The following is a 26,235-nucleotide window of genomic DNA, read 5'->3' on the forward strand; positions in this document are numbered from 1 at the left end:
ATGCAATTGGTTTCCTATGAGGTCCTTATCTGAATTTGTCTTTACCATAGCAAATTAGATTCTTCCTCTTCCTACATTTTGGGAATAGATGAGAAGAACCAGCTTTGCCTTCATGAAATGTCTCAGAGTGTTGACCAGCAAATTGGTTTACCTGGATTTTTGGTTGTTGGGAGGTGTTTGAGGAATGCTTCAAACACTTTCGTCATTACCTGAGATGTCAGATATGTATGTTCATGACCTACTCCTGGTAGTGGGTATGTCTCTTGGAATTTATTCTTTTCTCTTAGGTATTGGATTTGTGTGCATACTTGTGTGTAGGGGACTTTTAGGTTAGGTTGCTTAGGAGAGTTTAGTCCTGAATGCTTTAATTAATTCTTGATAGGTAAGAGGTTAACTTTTCCAGTTTTGACGGTTTCTGACGTTGAAAGCTTTTTTACTTAAGGTATTTTCTCTGAGGTTTGTATCTATGAGTGCTAATCCTCACCTGCTCCCCAAACTCTGTGGGAATCTTTTAAGTGTGTGTGTCTGGGTGTAGTTGGGATGCAGGGTGTGTTTCACAAAATGCTTAGAATGATATATTAAGAGATATGAAGCCGCTCTTCTTTGGGTTACATTTCACCTTCAAATATATTGAAACTCATGTTCCATCTCGTTCAGCCACATTTCCTGCAATGAATGTCCCATTTAATCCTCTTTCAGAAACACAGACTCTCCCTAACCTGCCGTGGACAAACACCAAATTTTGTGTGCCTGGTTAGATTCTCATTGTGTGTCCCTTTTATCTTGCTTTTTTCACATGTTCCTTTACTTCCATGAGTGAGTGAAATCGTATGTTATTTGTCTTTCTGTAACTGACAGATGGGCCGCAGCACAATGCTCGCCATTTTTCTGCCACATGTGGCAAGTTTCAAGATTCCTTCTTTCTTATGGCTGGGTCAGAGTCTGTGGTGCATTGGGAGGACAGGGAGATTGCAGAAATGTCTGGGAGCTCCCGGCTTGTCTTGAGCCATCAGCACAAAAGGAAGATGACCACATCAATGGAACAATGGGGTCAATGAACCAGAATAAAACTTCATGGCAAAGGAGAGAAGATGTAGCAGAGACCATGGGAGAAGTGTGTAGACAAGTCTTAGGGCAGTAGTGGACGGTTGGTGCTTCCGAGGGCAGGGAACCATGGCCAATGACAAAGGCGCAGGAGAGTGGAGCACACTGGGGACCCACAAGTTGGATGCTGACCCATAGCTGTTGGCATAAAAATGGAGACCTTCTGTATGTCAGGATTACTTGCAACCAAAGGGACTTGAGCCCTGGGTATCTCAGATCAGCATGCTTGACAGACATAGAATCCAGAGTAAACTGTGTTTCTCATGCAGAGAACACCAGCAACCAACCGGTTGGAGACAGCCTGGAAACCATTATCAGAAACAATACTTGTTGACACAGTGGTATGATTATTGTTTCTTGATGTGCATCCATGATAGACATTGTTCGTGGAGATGCCTCGATGCGGGCAAAACAATCTTGGGGCTCTACCACCGTCAGCATAAAGCCTGACCTAGTGGCCACAGACAGGACAGTGTGGACATTAGATGCCTAACCTGCAATCACAAAGTCCCAACACTGGAAACCTATTGAGACTACCTTCCTTCAGGCCACATTGCTTAGTATCAGGAGAAGAGACCCTTCATTGGGGACTAGAAGAAAGCCCTGCCCATATCCTCACTCTAGACCACAGCATTGATCAGGCCTTAGTACGTTTGAGTGGGTTGAAAATCACCTTTCATAGGCACACCAGAGCCGACAAAGCTAAACCTCACCATATTTGGTCCAGACAGCAAACACTCAAACAGCAGGCAATGAGGAACTCTGCAGAGGACTGGCCCAGAGGAGAGAGGACAGCCACAACCCAACCCAGTGGGCATGCCACATATATGGGACACTCCACCAAGTGTCAGCCAGTGGCACTCCATGACATCTACATCCTAAAGAAATTACTCTCAGGGTAGAAAACAGACGGTGCTTTTTGCATACAGAGAAGAATACAGAGACCTTAACTAAGGCAAGATGGAAGAATCAATCAATGCCGAGGCAGAAGAACAGGAAATGGTCATGGCCAAGAAATTGAAGTGAAACCTCTACATATCACATACGAGGTGGAGGATTTAGGCAGCAGCCAGGATACTCTCTGGATCAGAAAAACCTAGAAGCAATCAGGGAGTCTTGGACCACAGAGATAAAGGTGATAAAAATTTAAATAAAATCAAGGACCCCTTTTGAAATGATTTGTTAGAAGGCTGAATGCAAAGTTGAGGAAGCTGGCAGAAACAGAGGATCCAATGGGGTACCTGGAATAAAAGTATTGGGAAAAAATAAGCAAAGCAATGGAGAGAAGGAAGAATGGTGGAATATGACAATGGACTTAGGGAAATCCGTGACTACAATGAATGTCTACGGGAGCTTATTGTAGGATACCTTGAAGAGAGATAAAATAGTGGGCCCAGCATTTCTTTGAGAAATCAGAGCTGCAAACATCCCTCATCTGGGGGCAGAAACGGAGATCCAGATTCAGAGGCACAGAGGACTGCCAGCACCATCCACAGAAGCAGAGGAACATAAGACATAGTGTCATTCACCCTTCCAAAGCTAGCAATGGTGGAATTCTCTTCACCCAAATATGCATGGGAGAAGAGTGTTTCTAAAGCCAAGTGCCTTACTTCGAGGAGACCAGCTATTCCAGTTCTAGTAGCATGTTGTATAGAGCAAGCCACACCAGCCCAAGTCAAAACCCTATCTCCTCCATTTCTAAACAATAACAGAGCAGGAGTTCTTCTCTACAACAATGAGATGTTAAGAAGACAAAGATTGTGTTCAGGGGTGTCTCCATTAGTTCAGAAGCGGGCTTAAGCTCTGCTCCTTATCCCAGGCTCATAGTAATGTCTCCCAGCTCACATTCCCCACTCAGAGACAAGTCAGATTCTCCCTCTCCTGCTCGCTTACTGATTATATTCTCGCTGTCTCTCTCTGTCCCATACATGCAAGCACATTGTTGAAAAACAACAACAACAACAAGAGAAAGTAGATAATTATTGACTGGGGCCAGAGGATGCATTATTCAAATTGGACCTATGCCCCTATGGAACGCAGCCAGATCCAGAGCACCTGCCACCATTCTAAAATGCCTTGGCTCTGACCTCCCTTGTTTGTTCTCCTCTTCTTCATCATCCTGCATCTCCCCACCAGCATGGAGCATCCGCTCTCTGTCCCGCTGCAATAGCCCCTTGTTCTCACAATTTTCCTCCTCACCTGGCTCCTTTAGAACATGCCCAACATCCACAACAGTCACTCTTTGTTTATCCCATGAAAACGATTGTGGAATGAAAATGGGACGCTTAAATGCAGGCTTTTGCTGCAACATCTCCATTTAGTTCCACAGAAGGAAGCTGCATCACCCTGCGGGAATGCTCAGGGATCATAGGCCTTTGAATCCTCTTCAAGTGGTCCTTTTGTATGTGCATATTGTCTGCCTGAACCAGAACAAAGGCCTTTCTGCTGGCTTCACCTGGACAGTGGGTCTCCTCCACCAGGCTCTGAGATTGTTCCTGTTGGCACCAAACGGATGAGTCCGTCATGGGCCAGAGGTTCTAGGGTGTAGGGTGTGACTTTGGTTCCTGGTCAGCTTGGAAATTGGGGAGGCCTTCTTGGTACAGTTACTGGAGATGCTAGAGGAACTCGTGACCTCGCTGTTGAAGACTACAGGCATGTCTTTGGCATGGTTGCGGGTTTTCACTGGGAGCTTTCCACAGGTGCCCTTTATCCTAGTCACAAGGGTCCTGACTGGTTCTGAGGACCATGCACATGTGCAGAGCGCGGAGTTCCTCACCTGAGGCTTGGTTGTAGTCCTGACCATTTCTTCAACATGACAATGGACTTCGGGATATCTGTGACTGCAATGAATGTCTATGGGTGCTTATTGTAGGAGACCTAGAAGAGCAGAGTCTGTCGTGAGGGTTGTTGTCCTCGTCATCCTCGCCTCTTTTTCATCGGAAGCCATGTCCTCATCTTCATCACCTCTGCATAAGAAGTGGCCCCGACTGGTCGGTTTCATTTTCGGTGCTTGGCGTGAAATAAAGCTTTGCTTGATTTTTGCTTTGTGTCAGTCTCATTCCTTTGATAACGGCCCCTAACATTGGGGGCTTGCCCTGGATCAAACAACGAGAACAGAGCCAGCATCAGAATTTATGGGAAAAGCCTCCAGAGGTGTTGGGATCTTGTTCGTCTGTCTGGTTGGATCTCCAGGGACAAGCTGGATGAAGGTTTGCTCCCCAGGGTTGGAGTGGATGTGAGGATGCCCCATTCCTCTGTTGTAGATGGACATTGGGTTCTAGTCCCCCTTGGCTGTCGGGAGTTTTGAGTCCCCCTAGATGCTCAGGGGGTTCATGTCCCCCTAGATGGTCACCAGGGGGTTTAAGTCCTCCTAAGCAGTCACCAGGGGGTTTGAGTCCCCCTAGGCAGTCAGGGGGTTCACGTCCTCCTAGGTGGTCATCAGGTGTTTGAGTCCCCTGAGGTGGTCATCGGGGGTTAGAGTCCCCCTAGGTGGTCAGGGGGTTTGAGTCCCCCCAGAAAATCCCCACTGGTGGCAGGAAGGCTGGGCCTGCAGTTGGATTTGTCTTGTCTTTTTGTTTTCTGCTGTGTTGTTTGTTGTGTTTGGGGGAATGAGACAGGCAGAGAGTAAGGGGACTCTGACTTCCCATCTCTCTGTTCCTCATACTATGTGGGGCTCCTACATCACTCAATTCCTGTGTTTAGGGCTATGACTGGAGACAACTGGGTTTATTCTAACTTGGGAGAGAGACTGTAAGGAATATTCCCAAGCAGCTGCCAAAACTCCCTTTGTTTCGGGGAATTCCTTGCCTTCTCTGGCCCAACGTGAACTGCCTAGCCACTCCCCCTTGCTGGCGGGTAAGCATGGTGTCTGCAATGGAATGGGCCCAGGTGGAACATGAAATCTGTTAGCAAAGAGATGACTGAACTGATGGTTAATTGTCTGTCTCAGGGTTTTAATTGGTAATTGTTAAAGTAGCTTTCATTGTCTTTGGTAACCTGAAGCTTGGAAGTTTTGCTTGGATGACAAATGGGATGAAGTGCTAAGGCGCTGGTGGCTGGAACTAGGTTTCTGCTTTTGAAATCTGTTGGAAAACATGTTTTGTGCTTAACTGTTATTGCAGCAGTTCACAATTGTTTAAGATTTAGTCTTCACTAGAGATTGAGATGTTTCTAAGAAAATGTAAATGGTTTTCTTTGCCCACCCAGAATTGTAAATGAGATCTCTTTGATACAAAGGGCTTTTCCCTGATATGCTAAGTTACTCAGGAAGTACTGCTAAATCAATGATAAACCTTGGGTTACACATGGGTAAATGCTGTAACTACTCCAGAGGTTCTCTACATTTTCTAAACTTTTAGTGCCTTGATAAGGGTCATCATTTGATATTTAACCATATCTATTGTGAGTTTGTTGTCATTTGTAATTGTCTTAATTCCCTTGAAAGATGAATTCTGCCTTAAAGGAAATTCATATACAAGACTTTCAAAACAAATACAGTTCTTTGATATGTTGAAATCCACTCACAGGTGGCCAACCGGATTGCAACTCACCTCAGTAAATTTATGCATTCCCCACTGATTGGCCTTCTCCACTAACTGACCTGGACTGCCCCTACATTCCCCCCTTTTCTTTAGAAATTAGTCAAACCCTTGAATTTTCAGCCAGTACTATGTTCTCCTGTTGTTAGAGGGCTATATTGAGAATGTAAGACTAACTTTTTTTCAGTCCAATTTTCTTTGGTACAAATGACAGTAGGGAGTTTATAATGCAGGGGTCAAAAAGTAACCATAGTGTACAGTTGGCTAATGAGTTAGCCATTCAATGCTTTCTATAACCTTTTCCATTTTTTTTCCTGATTCCGTTTATCCAATTTCCCACCTATACATTATATGAACAGGTAACAATAGGAGCAACAATAAACACAGGTTTTTTTTTTGTTTGTTTGTTTGTTTTTTTTTTATTTGTTTTTAGCTTTAGTCCACGGTCACCCGGGTCTGTCAACTGCAGCTTCCATCTCTAGGGGGCATCCTCGTCCTTGGTTCGTTTGACATGACTCGCATGAATCCAGGCCCTGGATTCAGTAAATGGTCACAGTAAATGGTCCCTTCCACTGAGACTCCAAGTTTCCCCTTGATAGCAATGTATCCAAACCAAGTCCCCAGGTTGGTAAGGATGTTCCAACTCCATCTCTGTCCCAGGGTAGGCAGTCCGGATCCCTGAGTGCGATTTTTTTTAGGACAGAGTGTAATGCCTACAGTGACTGGAGTAAGGACTGATCAGACATTTCTGCTAGGACAACCTCCTGTAGTTGAGGACAGAGAGGGCAGGTTTCCTAAACATTATTTCAAATAGGGTCACCTTGTTTAATAGGGTGTACATCGCACCCTGAGGAGGGAGAGAGGAAGGAGATCCACCCTTCCACCACCAGTATCCAGAATTAGATTTGTCAAGGTCTCTTTAAGAGTCATGTACATTCTCTCTACTTGCCCAGAGCTCTGGGGCCGGTAGGTACAATGTAGTTTCCAATTAGTGCCCACGGCCTTTGTAATGCCTGTGACCTGAACTCGCAAATGCAGGGCCATTTTCTGACCTGATTGCGAAAGGCAGTCCAAACCTAGGAATTATTTCTACAGGTAGATTTTTGGCTACCATGCCTGCCGTCTCATGTTTGGCATGAAAACCCTCTATCCAGCCTAAAAAGGTAACTACAAAACTAACATGTACTTGTGCCCATATTTTCCAGGTTTCATTTCTGTAAAATCCATTTCCCAATAAATTCCTGTTTCCTTACCTCTTTCTCTTTTCCCTCTTCCCATTTTCATTCTTCCCACATTAACTGCCTGGCATTGTGCAAATCTATCGTCTACAACCTGTAGCATATGCCCTAATTTAGAAACCTGGAATTGCTTGCCTATAAGCTCCTCGAGTTTGCATATCCCCAAATGAGTACCCTGATGTATGTAGTCTACTAACTTTTTGCCCAGTCTTCAAGGAAGAATTATTTTGCCTGCTTCAGTCTTAGCCCAGTCCCCTTCATAGTCCAAATTAACCCATTTTTGTAATTATTTTAAATCTTCTTCTGAATTGTTCTGTTTTTCTGGTAGTGCCAGAGCCAGGAGTGTAACCAGTTCTTGACTGTTTCTTGGGCTACTTGCTTTGTGGCTTGATTTGCTAACTGGGTTCCTTTTGAAATCAGATCAGTCCCCTTTTGGTGTCCCGGGCAATGCATAACGGCCACCTCTTTTGGGTCCCAAATAGCCTGGAGGCGAATAAATATTTCTCCTGTTTTTAATTCCTTTTCCTTCTGCTGTTAATAGGCCAATTTCTTTATAAATTGCCCCATGTATACAGAAAGTAGCAAAGTCATACCTGCTGTCCCTATAGATGTTGGCGGTTTTACCTTTGGCCATCTGCAGTGCCTTAGTGAGTGTAATCAGTTCCGCTTTTTGTGCGGTAGTTCCACGTGGCAGTGCTGCTGTCCAGAGTGTTTGCTCAGGAGAAACTACCACAGCCCTCGCATGCCTCTTTCGATTGACCACGTACGAACTCACATCTGTGAACAGAGTCATCTTGGCATCCGAGAAGGGAATGTCTCTGAGATCCAGCCTTATTCCTGCAACTTGGGTTAGGACCTCCCTGTAGTCGTGGGAGTGGTCAGCCAGTTCCTCTGGCAGCAGCGTGGCTGGATTTAGCACCGCCGGGTGCCGGAAGGTCACTCTTGATTCGTTGAGGAGGGCCTGAAACCCTGTCACTCAGGCGTTTTTCATCCATCGGTCTGCTGGAGTCCGGAGAAGGCCCTCAATAGCTTGGGTGGTGGTCAAGATGAGATTTGGACCAAATTCAATTTTCATGCATCCTTGACCAGGATGGCCATGGCAGCAATTATGCAGAAGAAAGAGGGTAATCCAGCCACTACTGGATCTAGTTTCTTGCTAAGATAGGCTACTGGCCTTTGCCAAGGCCCCAGATTCTGAGTCAAAACTCCTTTGGCCACCCCTGCTTTTTTTTATCCACATACAAGTGGAAGGGCTTGATAACATCTGGGGTGGCCAATGCACTCAGTACAGCTGTTTGTAATTCCCGAAAAGCTCCTTCGGCCTCAGATGTTCACTCTATCATAACGAGCCCTCCCTTTTGCCAGTTTGTAGGGTGGTTGGGAATTCTACAAAAACCACATTATCCACAGCCTACAGTAGCCCACTGTATAAGAAACTCCCTTACTTGTCAGGACGTGGTAGGGCCGGGATATCAGGTGATCACGTTTCCTTGCTCAGTGAACGCACTCCCTCATGGAGATCAAACATAGATATGTGGCATGGCTCTAACAGAGCTGTGCTTTCTTTTCTGACACCCGATACCCTTTTTCCTGCAGAGGCTGTAAGAGAGCTCTCATTCCCCACAAACATGAGTCATAGTCCTCAGCGGCTACGAGAAAGTCATCAACATACTGTCGCAGAGTGACTACTGTGTTGGAGGTTCTGTACTCATGCAAATCCTCATGTAGGGTCTCGTCAAAAAATAATGGTGTGTGAATTATTGAATCCTTGGGGAAGTCTTGTACAGGTGAGCTGGCCTTGGAATACTTCCTGTGGTTCAGACAACACAAAAGCAGAAAGGGGTTGCGATTCCCTTGCTAAAGATATGCAGAAAAATGCATCCTTGAGATCTAGATGGTTTACACAGTTCTTTGGGGGCCCAAGAGGGAGAATGGGTATAGGGGATAGACACCATGGGGTGTATATTTTCAACCTGTTTATTAACTTCCTACAGGGCCTTAACAGGTCAGTACTCCCCAGTCTCAGCCTTTTGGACGGGCAGCAAATGTGTTTTCCATGGAGATTTGCAAGGAACTAGGATCACGTCTCCTCGGAGGTGGTTAATGTGCTTTCTGCTCCCTTCCTTTTCTTCCCGAATGTGAACAGCCCTAGCCATGGCCTTTAATTGTACCACCACTGGAGGTTCTCTGCTGGACAACCCAGGGGGTTTCCCTCCTGCCTAGACCTCGGGAATCTCGACCTGTAGTATTTGGAGAAGGCTCCTCGCCTTTGTCTACTCTGGTTTTGAGACTGGCTCATAAGGAGGTATTCATCTACTGCTGGCATAAGTACCTGTACAGTGGGCTGTCTGAAGGTTACAGTCATGGCTATTTCTGAGAACTGAATGCCAGCTCGTAACTTGTGGAGGACATCTCTTCCCATCAAGTTATATGGGACATTAGGGAGGACCAAAAATCGATGTTTCACAAATCCCACATACAAATTTTTGTTTTCCATTTATGTCTCACTTTGCCATTTGCTCCTTGTAACCAAACTTCCTTTCCAGATAGTTTTCCCATAGGTTTAAGTAATGATGAAAACTGGGCTCCCGTGTCCCCCCAAATAATCAATTTACTGCCCCTCCGCTTCAATTTTTACTCTGGTGGCCAGCATTGCCGTCTTCCTTTTGGACGCTCCCTGGCCCAGTGTCCTTTTTCCTTACAGTAAGCACACTGATCTGAATCTAAGTCTTCCCACCTGCCTTCTCTGTGCTTAGGCTTTTCCTCCATTTACTATCCTCTAACTATCTCATGTAATGCCAAAACCTGAAGCAGTTTTGTGTCTGTTTTTCATCCTCCTGTGCATCCCTGTTCTTAAACACTTTTTCTGCTATTCCCAATAGCTCAATCAGATTCTTCCATTCGAATCCTTCATTTCCTGAAGTTTCCTCCTTATATCCAGGGCTGAGTGACTGGCAAAACAAGATTCACTGCGCCCTGATTATCGGGTGCCTTAGGGTCCATCAGGCTATACATTTTATGTGCTTCAATAAGCCTTTCTGGAAAAGCTTCTGGAGATTCATTCTTACCTTGAGTCACCGTATTAATTCTGGTTTAGTGTGAGTGCAAATTTTACCTCTGGTAATGCAGTTCCAGGATTTCAACATATCAAAGAACTATATTTGTTTTGAATGTCTCCTATATGAATTTTATCTAAGACAGAATTCATCTTATGAGAGAATTAATACAATTAAAAATGACAAAAACTCAGAATAGATATGGTTAACTATCAAATAATGACCCTTATCAAAACACTAAAACTTTAGGAATCTCTGGAGTAGTTACAGCATTTACCCAAATGTAACCCAAGGTTTATCATTGATTTAGCAGTACTTCCTGAGTAACTTAGCATATCAGGGAAAATCATTTTGAGTCAAAGAGATCTCATTTACAATTCTGGGTGGGCAAAGAAAACCATTTACATTTTCTTAGAATCATCTCAATCTCTAGTGAAGACTAAATCTTAACCAAATGTGAACTGCTGCAATAGCAGTTAAGCACAAAACATGTTTTCCAACAGATTTCAAAAGCAGAAACCTAGTTCCAGCCACCAGCGCCTTAGCACTTCATCCCATTTGTCATCCAAGCAAAACTTCCAAGCTTCAGGTTACCAAAGACAATGAAAGCTACTTTAACAATTACCCATTAAAACCCTGAGACAGACAATTAACCATCAGTTCAGTCATCTCTCTGCTAACAGATTTCATGTTCCACCTGGGTCCATTCCACTGCAGATGCCATGCTTTCCCACCAGCAAGGAGGAGTGGCTAGGCAGCCCACGTTGGGCCAGAGAAGGCAAGGAATTCCCCAAAACAATGGGAGTTTTGGCAGCTGCTTGGGAATATTCCTTAAAGTCTCTCTCCCAAGTTAGAATAAACCCAGTTGTCTCCAGTTATAGCCCTTAACACACGAAATGAGTGATGTAGAAGCCCCACATCTATTATGAGGAAAAGAGAGATGAAAGTCAGAGTCCCCTTACTCTCTGCCTGTCTCATTCCCCCTAACACAACAAACAATACAGCAGACAACAAAAAGACAAGACAAAGACAACTGCAGGCCCAGCCTTCCTGCCACCAGTGGGGATTTTCTAGGGGGACTCAAACACCCTGATGGCTTAGGAGGATTCGAAACACCGATGACCACTTCGGGGTTAGAACCCACAAGGACTGCCTAGGGGGCATGAATTCCCTGACTGCCTAGGAGGACTCAAATCCACTGGTGACCGTCTAGGGGGTCAAACACCCTGGTGACCATCTATGGGGACTTGAAACCACTGACCATCTAGGGGGACTCAAACCCCATATTGATCTACCAGCAGAGGGATGGGGAGTCCTCACATTCACTTCAGCCCTGGGGAGCATGGCTGTATCCAGCTTGTCCCCGATTGGCCATACCCCGGAGCTCCAACCAGACAGATGGACAAGATTCCAACACCTCCAGAGGCTTTTCCCATAAATTCTGATCCTGGCTCAAGTCTCGTTGTTTGATCCCGGGCGAGCCCCCAATGTTAGGGTCCATGACAAAGGACCGAGACTGGCACAATGCGAAATTCAAGCAAAGCTTTATTTCACGCCAAGCATCAAAAATCAAACTGACTGGTCGGGGCCTCTTCTTACGTAAAGGCGGCGACAACGAGGATGCTGCTCCCGAGGACAAAGAGGCAAGGATGGCGAGGATGACAACCCTGACGAACAGACTCTGTTCCCTATGAAGCCACTGCAATAGGGCCACTCCCCAGATAAAGCCTCTGTGGACGAGGCCGCTCCAGACCCGGCCGCAACCCAGACGAGGCCACTCTGGACAAGGGTACCCACTGGATGAAGGCTGCACCGATGATGAAGCGGCCACTCTGGATCAGGCCGCACTCTGACAAGGCAGCACGCTAACAAGGCCACTCCCCGGAATGACGCCTCTCTGGCGAGCCCTCAGCTTGAAGCAGCAAGGCCGGTCATGGCAGGGCTGTGGTGAGGCGTGTCACAGGCAGTGCTGCTGCTTGGGGAGGCAAGGCCTCTCATGGCGGTGTTCCTGCTTGGGTGGTGACACTCCCAGCAATGACTCTCCCAATGATCCTGATGCTCCTGAAGCTCCGACGCTCCCAATGACCCCGATGCTATCACTCCTACGACTACCCTAATAGCTCCCAACAGCTGCTCTAACTCCTTCTACTACTTTAATGGCTATTCTAACTCCTCTTACATCTCTAACAGCTCTTCTAACTCCTCTTACTTCTCCAAAGGCTATTCTAACTCCTCCTACTTCTCTAACAGCTATTCTAACTCCTTCTACTTCTCTAATGGCTATTTTAACTAATCCTACTGCTCCCCCCCCCCCACCAGCCTCACAGACTAACCTTTATAGAGGTTGTTGAACCAGGCCCACACAGAGGTGGCCAATGAGATTTAAACTCATCACAGTTAATTATGTGCACCCCACTGATTGGATACAGCAATCTGGCCTGGCCCACCTGATATCTGGGTTTTACAAGTAAGTTCCTCTGACTAACCAGGCCCCTACATTAGTACCTACATATATTCTAATGCTAGGTCCATGATCCAAAAATCAGAGCACCTCCTATCCCAGAAGGCAAGCTGGCTCTTGGAATCTGCGTCCAACCATCAGGGGAGGGGAATCCTGCATGGAGCCTGAGCTCCTGCCACATTCTAAGGTGTCCTGGGACACTAGCCAGCATGGTGGACTATCAGCATGAGTCTCCCTGTCAAATCATCCCTCAGACACTTGTCCCAGAGACACCAGATCAAAACTGCCTTATTCCCGGACTGAAAGGTTAAGCTGAGCTCTGGTTCCCATACATCTCTGCGGTGAGCTCTGCTACCATGCCTTTCCGTATGGGGGACCATGGAGCCATCCAAACGAACTCCCCCTTTCCAGCAGAAGGAAAGCATGCTGTTCAGAGCAGCTCACAAGCCCCAGCCGGGGAAAACCTTTATGGCCTCATGAAGTCACCCTTCCATTCATCTAGCATCATCGACAAAAACTGCAGCATAAGCAACCATCTAAAACTCGTCCTGACTCAGGTGCTGGATATCTCGAGTCAGATGCTGCACATTGGAAATGCTGTGTGCTCCACAATGAGCGGAACCGATGTTTGTGCATTCAGACTTCCGTCCTCACCCATCTGGCCCACAAGTACTCCAGATTGGGAATTCAATACCCACAAAACAGCCTTCTGCCTGCCCTCCTGAAAGAAGGGCCCTATAGTTCTGCTCAGAATCCCCATGTGAGGATCAAACTGCACAGCTATTGACAGAACCCCAATATCCAGGATGCACTGTGCACTAATGCTATGTCTGACACAGCTTGAGTCCTGACCTCCAGTCAGCCCCCCAGGTAGCAGTTGCCATTTCCTGCAAATGGGACCGGCCATGGCACTAGGCTGTCACATCTACCTAACCTGGGTGTTCAGGTATCAGTCCCCAGACCATAACTCAAATCCTGGCCTATGGGGGAACCTCAAGCACAAACGAGCACTCCTCCTTCCCCATGGACTGAAAAGCATGTTGTGGGGATTGGGTCCTACCCTCAGAATGGGAGCCAGCTGCATGACTGATGAGACCACGCCCATCCAGCATGTTCGCCCTGGGAATAAACAGGCATTGTGACCATCAGCCTGAGACTGCTTTCAAACAAGTCCCCTCGCGAGCTGGACCAGAAGCCCGAAAATCGGCCTGCCATGCCCCTAGGCCCAAATCCTCACCCTCGGTTGGGATCTCCAAGTGCCCAAACCCATAAGCTGACTCTGGAATCCCTGCTATGATGGGAACCCTGAGACGGAAAACAGCTCTCTTCCCTTCATCCATAAAGACACAAAAGCCTTGGGAGCCATGCAAATTCCACACAGAGGCAGAATACCCACAGCTTTTTGAGGCCACCCCTCCATTCATCCACCATCATGGACACAAACTCCACATTAGCAACCATCTGACACTTGCCCTGACTCAGGTACTGGAGATCTCGATTCAGACGCTGCATATTGGAACTGCCATGTGCTTGGCACTGAACTGAACCGGCACTGGTGAGTTCAGAATTCTGTCATCAACCTCCTGGCCTGCATGCCCGCCAGATTGGGAATGCTGGAGCCACAATGCAGACCTAAACCTGCCTTCCAAAATAAAGAAGGGCCCATTGGGTCTGACCAGAATCCCCACGTGAGGATCAACCTGCATGGCTCTGGAGGACACCCCAATATCCTCGGCTGCATTGTGCACTGATGCTCTATCTGACTCTGCCTGAGCCACGACTTCCAGTCATCCCCACAGGTAGCAGACACTATCACCTGCAGGGGGGAGAGGTCATGGCCCGAGGCTGTCATTTCTACCCTACCTGGGTGTTCAGGCATCAGTGCCCAGACATTAGCTCAAATCCCAGCCTACGGGGGGAACCTCAAGCACAAAGGAGCACTCCTGATTCCCTGAGGCAGGAAAAGCTTGCTGGGGTTGGCAAACCCTTGGAGTGGGAGCCAGCTGCATGACCCATGAGACCACGCTCACCCATGAGGGCTGCACTGGTCACAAAAAGTCATTGTGACCCTAATCCTGAGACGATTTCAAACAAGCTCCCTCGCTAGCTTTACCAGGATCCCGCCTAGTGAGCCTGACATGCCCTAGTACCAAATATTTACCCTCGTTTGGATTCGCCTGGCTCCCGGTCCAAGAAGCAGACTCTGGATTCCCTGCTATAGCTGTACTCCTGAGACAGAAAACAGCACTCTTTACTTCCCCATGAAAGACACCAAAACCTTGGGAGCCAGGCAGAATCCCTACAGATGCAGAATCTCCCATGGCCCCATGAGGCCATCCCTTCATTCCTTGGCCAACCGAGACACACAACACAGAGCGAAGCCTGCGATCCCGCCTAATATCATCCCGAGGCACTGCCCTCACTGTTTGCAGATCTGGCCTGCCATCACCTCACCCCTCACCCAAACCCGAGTTTGTGTCTGCAGACTTTTGTCCCAAAAGGTCCTCCAGGAAGGGGCCTCTGGAGCCACAGCACAGGAATCTACCTGCCCTCCCAAAGTGAACTCTGATTGTCACAGTAGCACAAACTCTCCAGATTGGCAGATAACTGCAAGGCCCCTGAGCCCACCCAAATTCATTGGTCGCTCTGGACAGAAATGCGCAGTCTGACACATGCTAGACAAAAACCTCCAGGCAGACACCCAGGTCAATGGCCCTGAGTCAGAAGATGGAAACTGACATGACACTGGGACTTCAATGGAGCCCCAGCTGAGCTTTGCAGGCATCTTTTCCCAGAGGCTGGTTCTGGAATACCTAAATATCATCCAATGCTTGGTCCCTGGGCCACAAAACAAAAAACCTCCTTCCCCAGAAGGCACCCTGGCTCTTGGGAGCTGTGTCCAACCCTCAGGGGAGGAGAATCCTGCATGGAGCCTGACCCCCACCACATTCTAAGGTCTCCCTGGACACAAGCCAGCATTGTAACCCATCAGCATGTGGCTCCCCATCAACTCAGCCCCCTGTGCACTTCTCCGCATAGCCACAAGATCAAAAACGCCTTGTTCCTGGCCTGAAAGGATAAGCTGAGCTGGGCTTTCCAGACATCTATGTGGTGAACTCTACTACCAAGTCTTTCCATATGGGGGGCCCTGGAGCCTTCAAAACGAACTCTTCCAGTCCAGCAGAAGGAAAGCTTGCTGTTGGAGAAACTCACAAGCCCCAGCCTGGGAAAACCTCCATGGCCTCATGAGGCCACCCCTCCATTCTTTGGGCAACATGGACACAAACTCCAGTATGAGCTACCTTATGACATTCGCCCTGACTCAAGTGTTGTGATCTGGAGTCAGACGCTACACACTGGAACTGCCATGTGCTCAACACTGAACTGAACCAGCGCTTGTGCGTTCCGACTTCTGTTCTCACCCTCCTGGCCCGCAAGACCTCCAGATTGGGAATTCTGGGGGCACAACACAACCTTCTTCCTGCCCTCCTGAAAGAAGTGTCTTATGGTTCTCCCTAGAATCCCCACGTGAGGATTACCCTGCATGGCCCTATATAAAACCCCAATATCCAGGCCGCAAGATGCTCTAATGCTCTGTTTGACACAGTCTGACTCCTAGCTCCAGTAAGCCCCCCAGATAGCATGCAAAATCCCCTGCAGGTGGGACCGACCATGTCCTGAGGCTGTCATCTCTACCCAACCTGTGTGTTCAGGCATCTGTGCCCAGACCATAGCTCCAATCCTGGCCTATGGGGTAACCTAAAACACAAAAGAGCACTCCCTCTTCCCCAACGCTGGAAAAGGTTGCTGTGGGGATGGAGGTCAAACCCTCAGATTGGGAGCAACCTGCATGGTCCATGAGACCATGCCCACAGAGGACCTTCCTGCTGGGCATAAACAGGCATTGTCACTATAAGCCTGAGCCTGCTTTCAAACCAGCTCCCTCGAAAGCTGGACCAGTATCCCACATATCGGGTTTGCCATGCCCCTAGGCCCAAATCCTCACCCTTGGTCGGGTTCTCCAGGCACCCCGATCCAGAAGCAGACTCAAGAATCCCTGCTGAGGCGGGACACCTGAGACAGAAATGGCTTTCTTCCCTTGATCCAGAAAGACACCAAAACCTTGGGAGCCATGCAAAATCCCCACAGAAGCAGAATATCCCATGGACTCATGAGGCCAAACCTCCAAACCTTGGCCAACCAAGACACATGACGAAGACAGAAAAGCCTGCACTCCTGCCTCCCCATCGCCCTAATTTCAGATCCTGAGGCACTGCTCTCACGGTCTGCAGATTGAGCCTGCCATCACCACGCCCTTCACCCTAACCCAAGTTTGTGTTTTCAGACTTTTTTCCCTAAATCCCTGGATGACAGGCCTTCCAGGATAGGGCCTCTGGACCCAGAGCACAGGACTTTGCCTGCCCTCTTGAAGGAAACTCTGCCATTAACAATTGCACAAACCCTCCAGATTGGGAGACACTGCAAGTTCCCTGAGCCCACCCAATTTCGTTTGGCAGCTCTGGACAGAAATGTTCATTCTGACACATGCCAGACACCTACCACCAGGCCGACACCCAGGTCAATGGCCCTGAGTCAGAAGATGGAACCTGATATACCCCTAGGACTTCAATGGATCACTAGCTTAGGTTTGCAGGCATCTGCCTCCAGAGGCAAACTCTGGAATACCTACATATGGTCTAACATTTGATCCCTGAGCCACAAAACAAAACACCTCCTGTCCCCAGAAGGAACCCTGGCTCTTGGGAACTGCGTACATCCCTCACAGGAGGAGAATCCTGTATGGCGACTGATCCCCTCCCACATTCTAAGGTCTCCCTAGACACATGCCAGCATTGTGGTCCATCAGAATGAGGCTCCCTGTCACCTCAGCCCCATGAGCACTTTGACCCAGAGCCGCCAGAAAAAAAACAAAAAACAAAACAAAACAAAAACAAAAACAAACAAACAAAAAAAACGGCCTTGTTCCTGGGCTGGAAGTGTAAGCAGATCTGAGCTTTCAAGGTATCCGTGCAGTGACTTCTGCTATGACGTCTTTCCATATGGGGGACCCTCATGCCATCCAAACCGACTCCCTCTGTCCCTCAGAAGGAAAGCTTGCGGTTTGGAGCAGCTCACAGCCCCAGCATGGGAAGAACTCCATGGCCTCATGAGTACACCCCTCCACTCATCCGCCATCATGGACGCAAACTCCCGTGTGAGCGGCCATCTGACAAGTGCCCTGACTCAGGTGCTGGAGATCTGGCGTCAGACTCTGTACGTTGGAAATGCCATATGCTCGTCACTGAACGGACCTGGCACTTGTGTGTTCAGAATTCTCTCTTCACCCTCCTGGCCCGCCAGCCCTCCAGATGGTTCATTCAGGAGCCACAACACCGTCTTCTGCCTGCCCTCCAGAAACAAGAAGGGCCTTAGGGGTCTGCCCAGAAATCCCACATGAGGATCAAACTGCAAGAACCTCGATGGTACCCCAATGTCCTAGGTCTCCCTTTGCACTATTGCTCTGTCTGACACAGCCTGAGCCTCGAACTCCCATCAGCCCTCCAGGTAGCGGGCCCTATATCCAGCAGGTGGGTCATGCCAAGGCCAGACATTGTTATCTCTATGCAACCTGGGTATTTAGAGGTCTGTGCACAGACCATAACTCAAATCCCGGTGTAAGGGGGAACCTCAAGCATCATAACGCCTTCCACCTTCCCCTCAATGGGAAAAGCTTGTGGTTGGGATGGGGGTCTAACCCTCAGGGTGGGAGCCAGCTGCATGGTCCATGATACCACGCCCACATAGGATCGCTTCCCTAGCCACAAATAGGCATTGTGACTCCCTGCCTGAGCCCACTTTCAAAACACCCCCTCGCTAGCTGGACCCGGAGCCCACATATCGGGCCTGACATGCCCCTAGGCCCAAATCCTCACACTGGGTACGGTTTGCCTGGTGCCCGGTCCCACAAGCCAACTCTGGAATCCCTGCTATGCCGGGATCTCTGAGAGAGAAACCAGCACTCTTCCCTTTCCCCCGAAATATACCAAACCCTTGGGAGCCTGGCAGAATCCTCACAGGCAGAATGTCCCATGACCCCATGAGTCTACCCCTCCTTTCTGTGGACAACTTGAGACACACAACCCAGACAGAAAAGCCTCCATTCCTGCCTCCCTGTCCTAATCCTTTCAGATCCTGCGGCGATGCCCTTACAGTCCACAGATCGGGCATGTCATCACCTCACTCTAACCCTTTCCCGAGTTTGTTTACAGACTTTTGTCCCCAAAGACCTGGCCAACAGGACTTCTAGGATGGGGCATCTGGAGCCACAGCACCAGAATCTGCCTGCCCACCTGAAGGAAACTGTGCCCCATCACAGTTGCACAAACCCTCCAGATTTTGAGACATCTGCAATGCCCCCGAGCCCACCCCAAATTCATTGGCCGCCTTGGACAAAATGCACATTTGAACACAAGCCAGACACTGACCTCCAGGCTGACACCCAGGTCAATGACAGTGAGTCAGAAGAAGTAAACTGTCATGCCACTAGGACCTCAATGGAACACTAGCTTAAGTTTGCAGGCATCTGCTTCCATAGGCAAACTCTGGAATACCTACATATGTTTCAACACTTGATCCCTGAGCCAAAAAACAGAATACCAACTCTCCTCAGAAGGCAAATTGGCTGTTGGAAGCTGCTCCCTACCCTCAGGGGAGGAGAATCCTGCATGGCACATGAGCCCCCGTCACACTCTAAGGTCTCTCTGGACACAAGCCAGCATTGTGACCCATCAGAATGAGGGTCCCCATCACCACAGCCTCCTGGGAACTTTGCTCCAGAGCCACCATATGGGGGACCTGGTGCCATCCAAATGGACTCCCCCTGTTCAACAGAAGGAAAACTTGCTGTTTGGAGCAGCTCACAAGCCCCAGCCTGGGAAGACTTCCACGGCCTCATGAGACAACCCCTCCATTCGTTGGCCATCATGGACACAAACTCCAGCGTGAGTTACCACCTGACACGTGCCCTGACTCAGGTGCTGGAGATCTCGAGTCAGACCCTGCACATTAGAAATGCCATGTATTCAACACTGAACGGATCCGGCACTTGTGTGTTCAGAATTCTGTCCTCACCCACCTGGCCCCGGAAGACCTCCAGATTGTTAATTCGGAAGCCATGATGCAGTATTCAGCCTGCCCTCCAGAAAGCAGAAGGGCCCTAGTGGTCTGCCCAGAATCCCCACGTGAGGATCAACCTCGATGGACCCCGATGGATCCCAATTTCTCAGGCCGCCCTCTGCACTAATGCTCTGTCTGACACAGCCTGAGCCCCGACCTCCCATCAGCCCCCCAGGTAGCGGGCCCCATATCCTCCTTGTTAGGGTCAGAGATCAAAGGAATGAGACTGACACAAAGCGAAAATAAGACAAAGCTTTATGTCATGCCAAGCATCGAAAATCCAACCAAACGGTCGGGACCTTCTCTTATGAAGAGGAGACAATGACGAAGATGCCGCTCCTGATGACCAAGAAGCGATGATGACGAAGACAACAACCTAATGAAACAGACTCTGCTCCCCATGACGCCACTCTGATAGGCCGTTCCCCAGACGAGGCCACTCTGGACGCGGCCACACGCTGGATGAAGACTGCTTCTGGTGATGAAGAGGCTGCTCACTGATGAGGATGCATTCTGAAGAAGATGATACCCGGAATGACACTGCACCAGCTAGGCCACTTGGGCGAGGCCCTCCGCAAGGCCGCAGCTCAGGGCAGCAAGACTGGTCGAAGGAGGTGAAGCCTCTCGCAGCGGCGCTGCTGCTTGGGGCAGTGCCTCTCACAGCAATTCCGCTCCCAACGTTCCTGATGATCCTGAAGCTCATATGCTCCCAAGGACCCCGACGCTATCACTCCTATGACTACCCTAATGGTTCCCAAGGGCTACCCTAAGGGCTACCCTAACGGCTATTCTAACTGCTATTCTAACAGCTATTCTAACTCCTCCTGCTTCCCTCATGGCTATTCTAACACCTCCTACTTCTCCAATGGCTATTCTACCTCCTCGTACTTCTCCAATGGCTATACTAACACATCCTATTTCTCCAATGGCTTTCTTACTCCTCCTACTTTTCCAATGACTATTCGAACTCCTCCTACTTCCCCAACCCTATTCTAACTCCACCTATTTCTCCCCCCTCCAGCCTCACAGACTAACATTTAGAGAGGTGGTTGAACACGGCCCACACACAGCGGCCAATGAGATTTAAACACACCACAGTTAATATATGTACACCCCACTGATTGGATATAGCTATCTAGTGTGGCCTGCCCCTATATCTGGGGTTTACAAGTAAGTTCGTCTGGCTAACCAGACCCCTACACTGCAGGTGGGACCTGCCATGGCCAAAGACTGTCATCTCTACCCAACCTGGGTATTCAGGCGTGTGTGTCCAGACCATAGCTCAAATCCCGGCCTCTGGGGAAACCTCAAGTGCAAAAGAGCACTCCTTCACGTCACTTCCCATGACAGGAAAAGCTTGCTGTGGGGATGGGGGCCTAACCCTCAGAGTGGGAGGCAGCTGCATGGCCCATGAGCACACGCCCACCCAGTAGGGCTTCCCTGGCCGTAAACAGGCATTGTGACCCTCAGCCTGAGCACACTTTTAAGCCAGCCCTCTCACTAGCTGGACCAGGAGCCCGCATATCTGGACTGACATGCCCCTAGGGCCAAATCCTCACCCTCACTCGGGTTCTCCAGGGCCGAGACCAGAAGCCGACTCTGGAATCCCAGTGATGGTGCTCGCTTCGGTAGCACATATACTAAAATTGGAATCCCAGTGATGGCGGGACCCCTGAGACAGAAAACATCAATCTTCCCTTCCCCCCATAAAACACCCAACCCTTGAGATCTGGGCAGAATCCCCACAGAGGCAGAATCTCCCATGGCCTCATGAGGCTACCATTACATTCTATGACCAACAGAGACACACCACCCAGACAGACAAGCCTGCCCTCCCACCTCCCATTTGAACTAATTTCAGATCCCACAGCACTGCCCTCACAGTCCACAGATTGGGCCTGCCAACACTTCGCCCAAAAACCTATCACGATTTTGTGTTTGCAGACTTTGTCCCAAAAGCCCTGGAAGACAGGCCCTCCAAGATGGGACCTCTGGAGCCACAACACAGGACTCTGCCTGCCCACCCGAAGGAAACTCTGCCTGTCACATTTACACAAACTCTCCAGATAGGGAGACAACTGCAATGCCCCTGAGCCCACCCCAAATTCGTTGGCTGCCCTGGAAATATTGCGCATTCAGATACATGTCAGACACCCACCTCCAGGCAGATACCCAGGTCAATGGCACAAAGTCAGAAGATGGAAGCTGATATATCCCTAGGACCTCAATGGATCCCTAGCTTTGGTTTGCAGGCATGTTCCTCCAGAGGTAGCAAACTCTGCAATACCTACCTATGGTCCAACACTTGATCCCTGAGACACAAAATAGAACACCTCCTATCCCCAGAAGGCAGCCTGGCCTTTGGGAGCTGCGTCCAACCCTCAGGGGAGGAGAACCCTGAATGGGGCCTGAGCCCCCACCACATTCTAAGGGCTCCCTGGACACAAGCCAGCATTGTGACCCAACAGAATGAGGATCCTTGTCACATCAGCCCCCATGGGCACTTTGCTGCAGAGCCATCAGATGCAATCAGCATTGTACCTGGGCTGGAAGGCTAAGAGGAGCTGGCCTTTCCAGATATCCATGCACGACTTCTACAACGTTCTTCCATATGGGGGACCCTAGGGCCATCCAAACACACTCCCACTGTCCTGCAGATAGAAAGCTTGCTGTTAGGAGCAACTCCAAAGCCTCAGCCTGGGAAGACCTCCATGGCTTCATGAGGCCACTCTTCCACTCGTCGGCCAATATGGGCACAAACTCCAGCGTGAGCGAACATCTGACATGTGCCCTGACTCAGCTGCTTGAGATCACGAGTCAGACGCTGCACAGTGGAAATGCCATGTGCTTGGCACTGAACTGAATCACTGCAGGTGCATTCAGTATTCGATCCTCAGTCTCCTGGCCTGCAAGACCTCCAGATTGTTCATTCTGGAGCCACAACGCAGACTTTTGCCTGCACTCCAAAAAAAAAAAAAAAAAAAAAAACAAAAAAAAACAAAAAAAAAAACATCCCTAGGGGGCTGCCAAGAATGCCTATGTGAGGATCAACCTGAACGGACCTTGACTGCAACCCAATATCCTAGGTTGCCCTGAGCACTAATGCTCTGTCCAACACAGCCTGAGCCCCGACCTCCCATCAGCCCTCCAGGAATCGGGCCCCATATCCTGCCGGTGGGACCAGCCATGGTCAGAGACTGTTATCTCTACCCAACCAGGGGTCACGTCTCTATCCAGACCATAACTCAAATCCCCGCCTATGGGGGTACCTCAAGCATAAAATAGCACTCCTTTCCCCACGACGGGAAAAGCTTGCTGTGAGGTAGGGGTCTAACCCTCAGAATGGGAGCCAGCTTAATGTCCCATGAGACCACGTCCACCCAGGAGGGCTCTCCTGGCCACAAACTGACATTGGACCTTCAGCCTAAACTTGCTTCAAACCAGCCCTCTCGGTAGCTGGACCAGGAGCCCACATATCATGCCTGGCATGCCCCTAGGCCCAAATCCTCACCCTCGGTCGGGTTCTCTAGGCACCCGGACTCAGAAGCTGACTCTGAATCTCTGCTATGGCAGGACCCGTCAGAATTAAAACAGCACTGTATCTTTCCCCCGGAAAGACATCAAACCCTTGGGAGCCGGGCAAAATCCTCACAGAGGCAGAATCCCCCATGGCCCCATGAGGCTACCACTACATTCCATGGCCAACCGAGTCACACAACTCAGACATAAAAGCCTGTGCTCCAACCTCCCTTTCGCCCTCATTTCAGAACTCAGGCAGTGCCATCACAGTCCGCAGATCCACCATGCCATCACTTGGCCAAGAACCCTATCCCGAGTTTGTGATTGCAGACTTCTCTCCCCGAAGCCCTGACCGACAGGCCCTCCAGGATGGGGCCTCTGGAGCCTCAGTGCAGGATACTGCATGCACACCCAAAGAAAGCTCTGCCCGTCACAGTTGCACAAACCCTCCAGATTGGGAGACACCTGCAATGTCCCTGAGCCCATCCCAAATTCGTTGGCCACCTTGATAAAAAGGCACATTCGGACCCATGCCAGACACCTACCTCCAGGCAGATACCCAGGTTAATGACCTTGAGTCAGAAGATGGAACCTGACATACCCCTAGGACCACAACAGAACCCTAGCTTAGGTTTGTAGGCATCTGCCTCCAGAGGCAAACTCTGGAATACCTACATATGGTCCAACACTTGATCCCTGAGACACAAAACAGAACACCTCCTGTCCCCAGAAGGCAACATGGCCTTAGGGACCTGCATCCAACCCTCAGTGGAGGAGCCTGAGCCCCGGTATATTCTAATGTCTCCCTGGACATAAGCCAGCATTCTGACCCATCAGAATTAAGCTCACTGTCACTTCAGCCCCCTGGGCACTTTGCCCCAGAGCCACCAGATGAAAACCTCCTTGTTCCTGGGCGGAAGGTTAAGCGGAGCTGGGTTTTCCAGGCATCCATGCGGTGACTTCTCCTATGACGTCTTTCCATATGGGGGACACTGGTGCCATCCAAATGGACTCACCCTGTCTGCAGAAGGAAAGATTGCTGTTTGGAGCAGTTCACAAGCCCCAGCCTGGGAAGACCTCCATGGCCTCAAGAGGCCACCCCTCCACTCGTCAGCCCTCATGGACACAAACTTCAGTGTGAATGACCATCTGACACGTGCTCTGACTCAGGTGCTTGAGATCTCGACTCAGACTCTGCACAGTGGAAATGCCATGTGCTCGGCACTGAACGGAATAGGCAGTTGTGAGTCCAGAATTCTGCCCTCATCCTCTTGGCCCAGCAGCCTTCCAGATTGTTCATTCGGGAGACACAATGCAGGCTTCTGCCTGCCCTCCAGAGAGATGAAGGGCCCTAGGTATCTGCCCAGGATCCCCATGTGATGATAACCCTGCTGGAACCTCGAAGGCACCCCAATGTCATTGGCTGCCCTGTGCACTAATGCTCTGTCTGACACAGCGTGAGCCCCGAATCCCATCATCCCTACAGGTAGCGGGCTCCATACCCTGCATGTGGGACGTTTCAAGGCTAGAGACTCTCATCTCTACCCAACCTGGGTATTCAGGCATCTGTGCCCAGTCCATAGTTCAAATCCCGGCCTATGGGGGAACCTCAAGCATCAAAGAGCACTCCTCTTTCCCCACGACAGGAAAAGCTTGCTGTGGGCATGGGGGTCTTAACTCCGAGTGGGAGCCAGCTGCATGGCCCATGAGAGCACACCCAATCAGGAGGGCTGCCCTGGCCACAAACAGGCATTGTGACCCTCAGCCTGTGCCGGCTATCAAACCATCCCCCTCACTAACTGGACCAGGATTCCTCATAAGGGCCTGAAATGCCCCCTAGGCTGAAATCCCCACCCTCGGTCGGGTTCTCCAGATGCCCGGACCAAGAAGTTGACTGAATCCCTGCTATGGAGGGACCCCTTAGATGGAAAATAGAACACTTCCCTTCCCCCCTGAAAGACATCAAACCCTTGGGAGCTGGGCAGAATCCTCATAGAGGCAGAATCTCCCATGGCCCCATGAGGCTACTGCTACATTCCGTGGCCAACCGAGTACACAACCCAGAAGGGAAAGACTTTGCTACCGCCTTCCCATCCAACTCATTTCAGATCCTGCATCACTGCCCTCATGGTCCGCAGATCGTGCCTGCCATCACCTCGCCTCTATCCCTATCCTGAGTTTGGGTTTGCAGAATTTTGTCCCCAAAGCCGTGGCTGACAGGCCCTCCAGTATGGGGCCTCTGGTGCCACAGCACAAGACTCTGCCTGCCCACCCGAAGGAAACTCTGCCAGTCACATTTGCACAATCCCTCCAGATTGGGAGACTACTGCAGTTCCCCTGAGCAAATTCAAAATTCACTGACTGCCTTGGATAAAAGGTGCATTCAGACACATGCCAGACACCTACCTCCAGGCAGACACCAGGTCATCGGCCTTGAGTCCGATGATGGAACCTGAAAAACCACTAGGACCTCAACGGAACCCAAGCTTAGGTTTGCAGGCATCTGCCTCCAGAGGCAAACTCTGGAATACCACATATTGTCCAACACTTGATCCCTGAGCAACAAAACAGAACAACTCTTGTAAGCGGAAGGAAACCTGGCTCTTGGGAGCTGTGTCCAACCCTCACAGGAGGTGAATCCTGCAGGAAGCCAAAGTCCATGCTACATTCTAAGGTTTCCCTGGACACAAGCCAGCATTGTGACCCATCAGAGTATGGCTCCCTGTCACATTAGCCCCCTGGGCACTTTGCCCCAGAGCCACCAGATCAAAATGGCCTTGCTCCTGTGTGGCAAGTTAAGCGGAGCTGGGCTTTCCAGGCATCCATGTGGTGACTTCTGTTATGATGTCTTTCCATATAGGGGAACCTGGTGCCATCCAAACGGACTCCCCCTGTCCCTCAGAAGGAAAGCTTGCTGTTCGGAGTATCTCACAAGCCCTAGTCCGGGAACACCTTCATGGCACCATGAGGCCCCCCAACCACTCGTCAGCCATCATAGTCACAAACTCCAGCATGACCGACCATCTGACACGTGCCCTGACTCAGGTGCTGGAGATCAGAATCAGACGCTGCACATGGGAAATGCCATGTGCTCATCACTTAACTGAACTGGGGCTTGTGCTTTCAGAATTCAGTCCTCACCC

This window comes from Meles meles, chromosome Y (genome assembly GCF_922984935.1).
Source record: "Meles meles chromosome Y, mMelMel3.1 paternal haplotype, whole genome shotgun sequence".
Taxonomy (NCBI): domain Eukaryota; kingdom Metazoa; phylum Chordata; class Mammalia; order Carnivora; family Mustelidae; genus Meles; species Meles meles.